Source organism: Octodon degus, unplaced genomic scaffold, assembly GCF_000260255.1.
Source record: "Octodon degus isolate 3935 unplaced genomic scaffold, OctDeg1.0 scaffold00015, whole genome shotgun sequence".
Taxonomy (NCBI): Eukaryota; Metazoa; Chordata; class Mammalia; order Rodentia; family Octodontidae; genus Octodon; species Octodon degus.
The window spans coordinates 3,311,171-3,323,328 of NW_004524591.1; the positions used below are offsets into that span (position 1 = coordinate 3,311,171).

Consider the following 12,158-nt stretch of genomic DNA (forward strand, 5'->3'; position numbering starts at 1 on the left):
TTGTTTACAAGGGATTTGCCATCCCAGAGAATGGACCAGAAATGGAATAAATTAGTCAGAGGAATTTACTTTTCTCTTTGGTTCACTCATAGGAAACACACCACCAATGCCGGTCTAAGGCTATTTTTAAAAATGATTTCAATAAATTGGAAAAACTAGAAAAAATGAGTAATATTTAGCCATCCAGAATCTACTAAAATTAAATAAAGAAGATAGAAGAAACTGAAACAGATCAATAAAATAATGACATTGAAGCACTAATAAGAAGTTTCCCAATAAAGAAAAACCTGAGTCCTGACCAGTTTTTTGCTGAATTTTACCAGATCACTAAAGAACTGTTCTGAAACTATTCTATGAAATAGAAAGGGAAGCAGTACTTTCAAGCTGGTCTTAAGAAGGCCCAAATTACCCTGGTACTAAAACTAGGCACTAACGACAAATAAACCAAAATGGGTGGCAATATCTTTGATGAAGATAGATGTAAAAATTTCTAATGAAATACTTGCAGATTGGATTCCACACCCCATTAAAAGCATCATGCATTATGATCAAGTTGCAAGCTGCACCTCTTTTGTGTGGCTCCTGGGAGGCGATCGGTAGCTTCGGCATGAAGCTGAACACCTCCTTCCCAGCCACTGGCTGCCAGAAACTCATCGAGGTCGATGATGAACGCAAGCTTCGCACGTTCTATGAGAAGCGCATGGCCACAGAAGTGGCCGCTGACCCCCTGGGTGAAGAGTGGAAGGTTCTGTGGTCCGAATCAGCGGTGGGAACGACAAGCAGGGCTTCCCCACGAAGCAGGGCGTCCTCACCCACGGCCGTGTGCGCCTGCTGCTGAGTAAGGGACACTCCTGCTACTGACCGAGGAGGACCGGGGAGAGAAAGCGGAAATCCGTCTGAGGCTGCATCGTGGATGCCAACCTCAGTGTTCTCAATCTGGTTATTGTAAAGAAAGGAGAGAAGGACATTCCTGGGTTGACCAATACTACCGTGCCTCGGTGCCTAGGGCCCAAAAGAGCTAGCAGAATTCGCAAACTTTTCAATCTGTCTAAGGAAGATGATGTCCGCCAGTATGTTGTCAGGAAGCCCTTGAACAAGGAAGGTAAAAAACCCGGGACTAAAGCCCCCAAGATCCAGAGACTTGTTACTCCACGTGTCCTTCAACACAAACGCCGCCGTACTGCACTGAAGAAGAAGCGCACTAAGAAAAACAAGGAGGAGGCTGCAGAGTATGCTAAACTTCTGGCCAAGAGAACGAAGGAAGCCAAAGAAAAACGCCAGGAGCAGATTGCCAAGCGAAGCAGGCTGTCATCTCTGAGAGCTTCTACTTCCAAGTCTGAGTCCAGTCAAAAGTGAAATGCTTCAGTAACAAATAAATTAGATGTGACCTCGTTAAAAAAAAAAAAAAAAAAAAAAAAAGTTGCAAACTGCAGGGCTGCAAGTACGGGTCACCATATGCAAATTAGTAAGCATTGTACCCCACATAAATCAAAACAAGTATTAAAATCATGTAATCATCTCAGTAAGTGTTGGACAAGCAGGTAACACAATTTATTATTCCTCCATCATAAAATCCATAAAAAACTAGTTGTAAAAGGACCTTTCTTCAAATAATAAAGACTCTATAACTAAGTCGTAGTCAAAATTTTAGTGAATGTGGAGAAACTGAAAGTATTTCTTTGAAAATTAGAAATGAGACAAGGACATCCACTCTCACTACTTATGTTCAACTTAAATTACTTTAATTTTTAGGCAGAGCAACAAAGTAAGAGAGAAACAAAAGACATTAAAGTAGAAAAAGAAAGAACCAAATTTTCTTTATTTGGAGACACTGTGATTCTTTGCCTAGAAGAATCTAAATATTCCACCAGAATATTTTAGAATATTTTAGATCTGATAAGCAAATTCAGCAAAGCAGCAGCATATAAACAAACATTAAAAATCAATTGCTAGTCAGCAAACTAATAATGAACTCTCTGAGAATGAGAGCAAGAAAACAATGCTGTTCACAATTGCTACAAAATTATAAACTACTTAGAAATCAACCCAAAGAAAGAGGAAAAAGACTGCTGCAATAAATTATAAACATTCAACAAAGTAATTGAAGAAGACACCAAAAGATGGAAAGATCTATCATGTTCATAGATCAGTAGAATTAATACTGTTAATGAACTAAACAACCAAAGGGAAAACCCTATCAAAAAGCCAATGACCTTCTTCAAATATCTAGAAAGGAAATACTAAAATGCATATGCAAATACAAAAGACTCAGGATGACCAAAGCAATCTTGAGCAAAAAGGGCAATTTTGAACATGTCTTATTGCCTAATTTCAAAATATACTACAGAGAAATAGTAATCAAAACATTATGATACTGGGGTAAAAACAGATAAGTATCCCAGTGAAATAGAATAGAAGATCTTAAAATAAACTTACATAGTTATAACCATCTGATTCTTGAGAAAGGACAGCCTTTCTTTTTAAGTGGTACTCAGCTGGTTATCCATATACATAAGATTAAAACTAGATCCCTATCTCCCGGCCTATGCAGATATGAACATAAAATGGATCAAGGTTCTAGACATGAGACATGAAACTTCTAGAAGAAAATACTGGGGAAACACACACACACACACACACACATATATATATATATGTAACAAGCAACGACCTTATGAATGGACTTCAGCTGTCAGAGAACAGCAGGAACCAGCACATGGAACTGCATGTGTAACTATACAGTAACTACACAGCAAAGAAAATAATAGAATGAAAACAGACAGCTTACAAAATGGGAGAAAATCTTGGCTAGATGATTTTTCTGTTTGACAGTTGGTGTTTAAAATATATAAAAATGGGGGGCCAGGGAGATGGCTCAGTGGAATAAGTGCTTCCTGGCAAGCGCAAGGGCCTGAGTTCAACCCCTGGCTCCATCAATAAATAAATAAATAAGTAAATAAATAAATAAATAAAATATATAAAGAACTATTGAAACTTAACACTAAAAGAACAAAAAAGTGCAACTACAAGTGGATGGATGAGCTGTATATACACCTTGCAAAAGCAGAAATAATGAGGGCCATCAACCATATGTAAAAAGAACCTTCAATATCTTTAGCTATCAGTGAAATGAAAATCAAATCTACACTGATATTTCATCTCTATTGAGAACAGCTAGCGAGAAGAATATGATAAACAGCATTAACAAGGATGCTAGGGTGAACAGAACTCACAGAAAAGTATAAAAATGAAATATAAAAAGTAAAACCATATTAATATGCTGAGCTGTAAAAGGCTCAAGTCAACAACTTCTGACATTGCCAGTCTTACAGAAAACCCACTACTATTATGGACTACTGGACTATATTGGGATATTTTGCTGAATTCACACACCTATAATATTTATTTATTTATTTATTTTTTATGAGCAGAATATATTTATTGAGCGAAAGAAAGCTCCTGTCCAAGAGAGGGACAGGAGGGGGAGCCGAGTGGGTAGTTCCCCGGGAAGCTGTCTCTTCCAGGGACTTTTATAGTGTAAAACCATGTGAGGCTAAGGTAGAGAGAATGGGAACTCGCTTAGGTGGGCAGGAGGTGGGACAAAACTATGGTCAACCAATGGGATTACATATGGGACAGGGTCTTTTCCAGTTGGGGGTTGGAATGAGGGATAGGGTCTCTTTCTGTTGGGGGTTGGGCTAGTGACTCACTTGGGTCTTTCCAGGTGATTGATACCTATTTAGAATATCAATCCGAGGTGCTACTCGTTTAGCATTTGTTTGGCCTTTAGGTCTTTAGGTCTGGTTCACAGCAGGAGCATCCGCCCCTCCCACAGTTGTAAGGCATCTCATCTTGTGTGCTGTCTCCTTTGAGGGCCTGGCCCTGTCTGACTGCCTATAATGTTTCTATCTAACTCAGCTGCCTGCAATATTCCCCCCTCTGAAGAAGTAACCTGAACTGCCAGGAAGGGAAATATGGGCGATGACCACTCTGGCTTCTTCATGCTGACAGGGGTCGTAGTTGTTGACTGGTAGTCAGATATATTTTTCAGAGGTTTTAGCTAAAGGCCCTCGATAATGACAGGCAGTTTTCTCTTGGGTAGACGTATAGCTTTGAGTCTCCGTCCAATGATCTCGGTGGGAAACTCCAAAATGATACAGGGAGAAAAACTGGTCTCGGGTGGGTGAGCTCCAAACCATACAAGGAACCTCCAAATGACATAGAGAAAAACAATCTCTGGACCTGACCTGCATGAGTTCGTGTTCTCTAAAGCCGAAGAATGAATTTTAGGAACAAACGGAGGTTATGAGCAGACTATATTTATTGAGAGAAAGAGCTCCTGTCCAAGAGAGGGACAGGAGGGGGGCCTGAGTGGGTAGTTCCCCCCACCTATAATATTTAAATGACAATGGAATACCCTCCTTTGACAAAACTAAACACAAAAAGGGAATACAAATGAACAACCATTTTGTATCTGTATATTCAAAATAGGATAGATTACAGCTGTATTCTCTTAATTCAATGAATAGAGAGATTTGTTCTAATAGTGTTTGTGGATGGGTTATCATGTCTGCATCATGTACAATGAATAACCACTAAGACAACAATATGCAATGTATTATTGAAACCGTGCTAGTAATCAGTTTTGAAACTATCTCATTGCTATTTGCTTCTCAATAAAATTATTTTTTAAAAGACATTGGCTTATACATCGTGCTACCTCTTCTTACCTTGATGTCTAAAGATGCTCAAACTCTGACAGCAGAAGCTCACCAGCCTCATCTGTGGTCACACTTCCTCGTGTTTCTCACCTCTTATCAGCAAGGCAAGAGGATTAGTTGAAGAAGAATTGTATGGGATTCAAATTCCCGCACCTCACACAATGACTAGATCTGTAACTCAATGATCTCTACTTTTAGTGAAATACCCTATTCTTCTTATGCTAAAGAGCCTAGCCCTATTTATTCAAAAGGCAAAAGCAATGTGGTGATCAAACAGGTTGAAAGTCCCTCAGCATCACTGGGAAGGCAGATCAGAAGGAGCAGCCTTCCAGCTTCTCCCTTGTCTCTGAAGTTCGTGAATTAGGTGCACAAATTAAGAAAGTTTCCCAGAAGCCAGGATGAGCCTAGATTTTCTGCTTGTCTCTCTCTTTTTCTTACCTGCCAGGCCTTGTCTTCCACCTGAAATTGTTCATCAAATTTATATGCTTGGGACATATATTAACTTATCTGTAAAGATGTCTACAGATCCACATCCAAGCAAGATTAACTGCTCTCAGAGCTGTACTCAAATACTTTTTAGGTATTTATAATAAAAATTGTGCACAGTGAAGTAGTCAGTGACCTCTGTGTCCCTCATGCCTACTAGTCTGTGAGGCCCTCAGCTGAATGCTGTATCCTCTGTCCTTTTTATATTCAAAGCTTATTATAGAAATTACACAAATTAATTGAGCTACATATTTGATAACAATAAAAACATTCCTCAGCAGGGGTCAGGCAGATGGCTCAGTAGAATAAGGACTTGCTTGGCAAGTGCAAGGACCTGAGTTCAATCCTCGGTTCCAAAAAACAAACAAACAAACAAAAATTCCTTAGCAATTAGTCTAGAGAATTAAGTGGGACACATTATACTATGGCAGTTTGACTTTCCTGTCTCCAGAAAATTATGTGTGGCCAGAGGCAAATCACTTCAGTTCATTTTTTCCTAAGTTTGTCATTATGCCTATCACCGTAGTATTGACCACCTCATTTAAAAGTATAATCGCTACTAAAGGAAATTTATTGTTGAATTCCAGTATTATCTTCTTTGACACTTAACAAATACTAAAGACCGATGGCTCTTTCCTGCACACAGATCACACATTTCCGCTCTCCAGAACTCGAGTGCGGCTGTGTGACATGCTATGGACAATCACTACATAGAAGCTCTAAGAACCAGCAGATGGCCATCATGTTCTTTAGCCGTGTGTATCACGTTCCCCACTCATCTAGCTTGAGTCTGTACCACTAGAATGAGGGCTGAACCAGTACTGCAGCTGACTCGCAATGGATATGAAGAGAATAAATTATGTTTTTTGAAACCCCTTAGCATGGTTTTATCCTGAGTGATACAATGTTCCAATAACATCGCACTCTTGAGTAGCCATACGCAAAATTCTCTGAGTCCCAACAGGGTTAAGCCTGAATGTGGAAGGCTTAACTTTTGGGGTTACTATGGTTGTGCGTTGGGCGAGGGGTGGGTAACTGTTGTAGTTACTGAGGGATCTGCTGCTGTGCGGTCTGTTGGATCTACAGGTTCTGTATGTTGAACAATACAGCCAACAGTCCTGCTCAGAGAGAACTGTCCAGCCCAAATGTCCCTTGTTTTCATGAAGGGACACCAGCCCACAGGAACTAGTGAAATAGAAGCAGATTCAGTAGTTATGTTCAGTGTGAATATATATAGTTTATGTGGTATGACCAAAATGTGCAGTGAATGTTTACATTTTTAAAAGTATTGCAGTAAAAGACAGATTCTCATTAATCCTCCTCGAAACACTGCTGTTACTTGCATCATCATTCCTGCCACTTACTGAAGCTGTTTGCGAGTCTTCTTTGTGGCTATCTTCATCTGTGTTGTCTACTGTGATGTCTTGAAGCAACAAAGCCTTTACCAATGTCGATCAATTCAAAATGATTTTGACTTTGGGGAAGAGCCAGAGATCGCCAGGCTTAGTAACTAAGGTAGATGAGGACACTCAGTAATGTTATTTGACGTAAATTATTGTGAATGCTTTGAATTAATTCGGGACAGTGAGGCAGCCACAGCTGCAAAACTAAAAACATAAAAGAATTGTTTCATGCAGATCACCTGCTACTATTATAGACTACTGGACTATGTTGGATTACTTTGCTGAATTCATGAATCTACAGTGTATGAATGCAATGGAATACCCATCTCTGACAAAAGTGAAAAAAAAAAGAGGGATATAAATAAAGGACCATTTTGTAGAGAAAAAAATATATGCAAAATAGTTAGCATAGATATGCAGCTTTCTCTTAGTTCAATGAAAAGAAAGTTTTGAACTAATTGTCTTTAGATAAGATATCATGCCTGCATCTTGTACTATGAATAATGATATGCAAGGTATTAATTATTGCAACTGTCCTACTAACCTGTGTTGAAACTGTCTCATTGCTACTTCTTTCTCAATCAAATTCATATAAAATAAAAAAGAATTGTTTCAGAAATTGACATCCAGAATCTTTCCAGAAATTAGCAAGAATGATGGGATAAGCAAGATGAGACAAATGTGGATATTTTTACAGAAATTAATAACAACGTGTTTTTTTACTGTAATAAATTCTTTAGAATCTAAACATTCACAGTACTTTTATTTCACCAGGTGCATCAGAAATGGAATCGCTCTACATATGTTATGTTAATTTATTATATTTTAAAGATAAAATATTTATTTTATATTTTTAGAATATTTTTATGTCCAATCAAATCTTTATTCAGAAAGGCATTGAGGCTCTTACTTTACGCTCCAGTGTCAAGCCAGTTGTTTTTCTAATGTGTACTATTTAAAGACTATTCCAGAAACGTGGTCTTCTCCCAGATCAAGATTTTGCTTGTTTGCTCATGTTGGTATGAATGTGTTCATCCCCAGTTTTTCCCGCTGCATTTTCTTGAGCTGCACAAGTCACAGCCTTGGTTTGCTGCTCACCCTAACAGATGCTGCACATCTGCAGAGCGACTTCGTAGCCCCTGGGCCCGTGGCTTAAGCATGTTATGCATATTTTTATCTTCACCGTACGCTGAGGCTGCCACTTCTTAGTCAGCCTTTCTGCGTGCTCTCATTTTCTGCTGTACCGTTGTGTTATTCCAAAAGAAATATCTAAAGAGAATAGGGGCCAGGGAGATGGCTCAGTGGAATAAGTACTTCCCTGGCAAGTGCAAGGGCTTGAGTTCAATCCTCGGTTCCGAAAAAAAAATAAATGAATAAAAATTCTGTCTTCCAGTGGGGGCTTTCATAAAGTATTCAAAAATGAATGTTTTTCAACCCATTGAAGTAGATCCGACTCCATGTTACGCCTCTGGGGTGATGCCTGATATTGCAGGCTCATTAATAGTTTCTCTTTCCTGTCTGCTCACTCGTCCTCTGACTTTCCCGCTGCATGTTTCTCTCCTCCCCATTTACTCTTGTGCTTCGCGTTTAAAATACATATTTCTGGGCTGACCACATAGCTCAGTGGATTAAAGCACCTGCTTAGGCAGATGCAGGGAGCAGGGTTTGATCCCTGGATTGCAGTGCCAGCCGCCACCCCCAGCACACTCTAAAACAGTGATTGAGACTGGGAGCTGTGGTGCGCGCCTGTAATCCCAGCGCTTAGGAGGTTGAAGACAGGAGGATCACTATAAAGCTGATCTGTGTAGTGAGACACTTTTGACCCTGTACTAAATACACAAAAAAATAAAAATAAATAAAATACACTCTTCTCTATGTTAGGGCACTGCTGTGATGTCAAGGGCCTTGCTGCTAGTAGCAGTCTTCCTAATTTCACATCAACTGTAAATTTTGGTGCAATGCTCCTATTCTTCCCTATTTGTTTAATCGGTATCATCTTTAACTTGCACTTTGAGAGAAATATCTAGCATGGAGCATTTATATGTTCCAGTGGAATCCAGGAATTCTCAACAATCCTGAAGCCTAAAATGTAACCAAGAGACTTGGTCTCAGGCAACCAAGAGACCTTACGTTATCTCCCTCATTGATCTTTATTAGAAGAAGACCAGCCTGATTGGATAACTTCAAGAATTGACTTTGCCTGCAGTACAGAAAGAAGACCAAATAAAAGCATCTATGACCTAATTTTAAATTTGAAGTGAATTAAATGATCCAGTGATATAAGTAGCTACTTTCAAAAGTAGCAAATATAGGAGAGCAACCCTATTTTGTTCTTTCCCTAAAACTGGGTTGATTGTATGTATTTTCTGAAATCACAGGGTGCATTCTGAATCTTTTATTCCACTTCTTTCTACCAAGCTCAAGAAAGTCATGTGAATGCTAATATGTAGTGCATAAATTCCATGATCAACGTAGCACATTATAATGATGTGTTTCACGTCGCCATGCCATGGTTGATTATTACTTCTTTTTCTTCTCATTTCTTCACCTAATACACACTCTGTACCCTGGAGTTAACATTCTTGACTATTTGCATTCACTTTGGAGTTCATGAAATGCTGTATCAAATGTTTTGCTAAAATCCAAATGCATTATATCTCCACATTGCATCCATATCCACTAATCTTGTAATTCAATAAAAAAAGCAATCAGATTTGTTTGGCATGATTTGTTCTGTGTAAACCCATGCTGTTTATTGCTCAATGGTGCTTACATGACAAGTAGTGTTGAACTAAAATTTCCTCATCTAACTCCTCATTTTAGCTCAGAAAACTGTAGTGCTTTTGTTCATACATTTGGATTCTGGCACATAGCTAATTCTAATGTCCTAAAAACCAGAAAACAGAAAAAGAGAAACAGCTTTTTGAAGCACCCTTGTGGTCTTTTATATCACTTTTTGGTTAATTTGTTGTTCTTATATTGTATTGGCTTTTTATTAAATTACCATATAAACAATACCTTTGTGCCCTTTTTCCTATAAGATCATTCTAGGAAAAGTGTCAATTTGTGAAGAAACAAGATGATTTTCTTTGTGTTTGTTTTATTGTTTTTTGGAACCAGGGGTTAAACTCAGGCCCTTGTACTTGCTAGGCAAAGAAGATTATTAAAATTAAGAAAAATTAAAACATCTCCACTGGGAATAAGAGGCAATTCTTTGGTTATTTTTATGTAATTTTCTTTAGTCAATCAGTCATAGAATATAAAAAATAGCTGTAATTTATCACCTTATAATTTTATTTTTATAGAGTTTTCATTTTTTACATGACCGTATTTTACTCATTTGGGGCTGAAATGTCCAAATATCTTGGGTTCCAAACTGTAGTACCTTGGAACATGATTGTTTGGCAATAGGGTCTTTATAGAGATAAGTGAAAATAAGATTATTAAATTTTGTTTAATTTCCATAGATCTGGCATCCTTTTAAAAGGAGAAAATATGGACAGAGAGAGAAACTCATAAAGGCAAGAACACATAGAGGCGTAGAAAAGAGAGCCACCTTCAGGTCTAAGAAAGATCCAGACCTCAGAATGGACAAACCCTGCCAACACTTTAATTCTGCACCTTTAGCCTCTAGAATTTTGGAATAAATGTTTTCTGTTATTTTAAGTTACCATTTATGCTTCATTACTGCAAATCTAGGCAGCTACACAGTAACGGACCTATCAGCATTTTGTTTTGTTCTCATCATGTTTTCTCTTGTGTTATACTCTCATACAATATGACAAATACATGTGGTTCTTGCTAGTCACTGCTTTAGTGCATGCATATGTACCACATCATGATGCTTAAGCATTTTATATGAATGATAACATTCAAAGGAAATAGAAGGATCGGAACAACATTCCTTTATTTTAAATTATTAGTTTAGTATATGTTCATAGCAGGAAATGTTTTCAATCATTTAGGAAGTCAGTACATGTCCTTAACACACATTGAATCCCTTTACACCCCTCCAATTATAAATGTCTTTCACTCGTCTCCACATTCTAAAATTCATGTTTGTGACATGCAGTGTTCACAGCCTTTGTGGGTAGTTGACAGATGGAACATATTTTGATCTTTTAAGTCACCCTCCTCTCCCACACATTCCTCAATCACTTGGGCCCTTTAACCATTTGCACAAAATCTACCTGTTTCCTTCCATCTGTCTTTTATGTTGTTCTTCATTTCATACATACTTCGACTTTTTCAGAGGAGAGAAATCATACTCAGTTGAAGCTTGTGGGTCTGATTTATTTCACTGAAGACTGTTCTTTCCAAATGCATCCATTTTCCTACAGACAAATTAATCCTTCTTTATAGCAAAGTAGTATTCTATGATGCATAAAACATTTTCTTTTTCTGTTCACATAGGCTGTGCCCACGGTTTGGCTCTTATGAATTGTATTACTGTAAACATTGGCATGTCTATACCATTGTGCTAAGATATTTTTAAATCTTTTAGAAAGATGACTAGTGTGGGAATAGCTGAATTGAATGGGATTTCTATTTTTAGTTTTTTTGAATAATTTTCATACTGATTTTCTTAGTGGTTGTACCAGTTTATGTTCTCATCAGCAGTGTAGGTGGGTTCTTTTGTTACCACAGCCTGACCAGCATTTGTTATAAATTTATTTATTGCTGATGGCCTTTCTGGAGTAAGATGAAACCTCAGCATTGGTTTTTTTTTTTTAAATATTTTTTATTTATTTATTTATTTTTAACATTTATTGTATGTGTGTGGCCAGCTCAGCCCACCAGGGGGCGTGGCTGGCTGGCATGTGGTGCTGGAGGATTGAACCGTGGTCCCTGTGCTTTGCCAAGCTTGTTCCAAGTAGGTGCTTTAGACCACTGAGCCATCTCTCCAGCCCCCCTCAGCATTGGTTTAACTTGCATTTCTCTAATGATCAGACACTTTGAACAGTTTCTTATGTATTTATTGTTCATTTGTTTGTTCTCTGAGTAGTTATTGATTTCAAGTTCCCCCTCTCTTATTTTATGTATTTGGTACAGAGTCTCACTAAACTGCTCAGACTCATAGTTATCCTCCTGTCTAAGCCTCTCCAGCACCTGGATTACAGACATGCGTGACCACTGTGCAGACTTGATACCCAGCTCAGCGTGCCTGAGTCAGTTGCCCATTTTTTTTTAAACTTGGGTTATTTATTTACTTTGGTGCCAAGGATGAAACTCAGGACCTTGCACTTGCCAGACAGGTGCTCATGCTGCTAAGCTGTCTCTCCGGCCAGCTCTTTTATTTGGGAGCTTTACATATCCTAAATAATGATACCATGTCTGAGGAATAGCCAGCAAGGTTTTTTTAAGGTTGTCTCTTCACTTCATTGGTCATTTCCTAGACTGTACAGAAGGCTTTTAATTTAATATCTCATTTCTTGTCACTCACTGTTATTTCTTCTGCAGTTGAAATTCAGAATGTCAATAACTTCTGCCTATATCCGTGTCAAAAGTTCTAACTATTTTATCTTCTGGTGTGTTAAGTGTTTCTGTT

General features: G+C 38.2%; 1 pseudogene; it reads left to right on the forward strand.

The window, feature by feature from the left end:
• The first annotated feature begins 592 nt into the window (after nt 1-592).
• On the forward strand, nt 593-1,371 carry LOC101581985 (annotated as a pseudogene).
• The last annotated feature ends 10,787 nt before the right edge of the window (nt 1,372-12,158 follow it).